The sequence below is a fragment of the Ischnura elegans genome, chromosome 3 (genome assembly GCF_921293095.1).
Source record: "Ischnura elegans chromosome 3, ioIscEleg1.1, whole genome shotgun sequence".
Lineage (NCBI taxonomy): Eukaryota > Metazoa > Arthropoda > Insecta > Odonata > Coenagrionidae > Ischnura > Ischnura elegans.
The window spans coordinates 21,108,043-21,108,796 of record NC_060248.1 but is presented as its reverse complement, the minus strand read 5'-3'; positions in this window follow the sequence as shown (position 1 = coordinate 21,108,796).

Genomic DNA, 754 nt, shown 5'->3' with positions numbered 1-754 from the left:
AGTTTTATTAATATTATTGTCAAATAATTTAATACGAAAAATTAAATAGCTTTTTAAAATTTCGCAACCCTCTGAAATCTGTAGTACCAGGTATGTTTCTAGTTCCGGGCCTGACCCGAGCCATAAAATTCTGAATTTTCTACCATGGAGTAGAGAAGACAAATGGAACTTTTTAAAGATTTACCAGTGTCAAAATATCCCAAAAAGAATACCTTAAAGTAGAATAACAGGAAATAAATTTTCTCAAGAGAATTTAAGTGTAATTATCACTCTTGGTTATCTTTTTCTGCATATTTAAGAGCATAAGTGGGTAAGGATATTTTTGTTCACATTTTGAAGGAATTTCCTCCAGAAGTGCAAACTTATGCCATTAACACGAAGCAGCTAGGCTGTTCACATAGTGCCAGGATTCAAATAAGCTGTTCAGTTGGATTTGTCAACGTTGCCATTTCTTTTTATCCTAATCCATAATGAATTTTGGGTCAGCATAATAAATTGATCAATTTTTCCGTAATTATTTATATTTTGGTTTTGGTAAACAACATGGTGCATGCAAGCATAATTCTAACAGAATGCCTTCTGCTTCATGGATTACCAAGTGGAAAACTGTGGTCATCATCCATATGAGCCTAAGTGACATCAACAGTAAAATGTTAATTTATGTTATGATTTTCGCAAAAAGTCCCAGAAAAGCTCTCATTCTTAGAAAAAAAGTCCTCCCACACAAAGAAGTCCACAAAAATGATTCGACTAA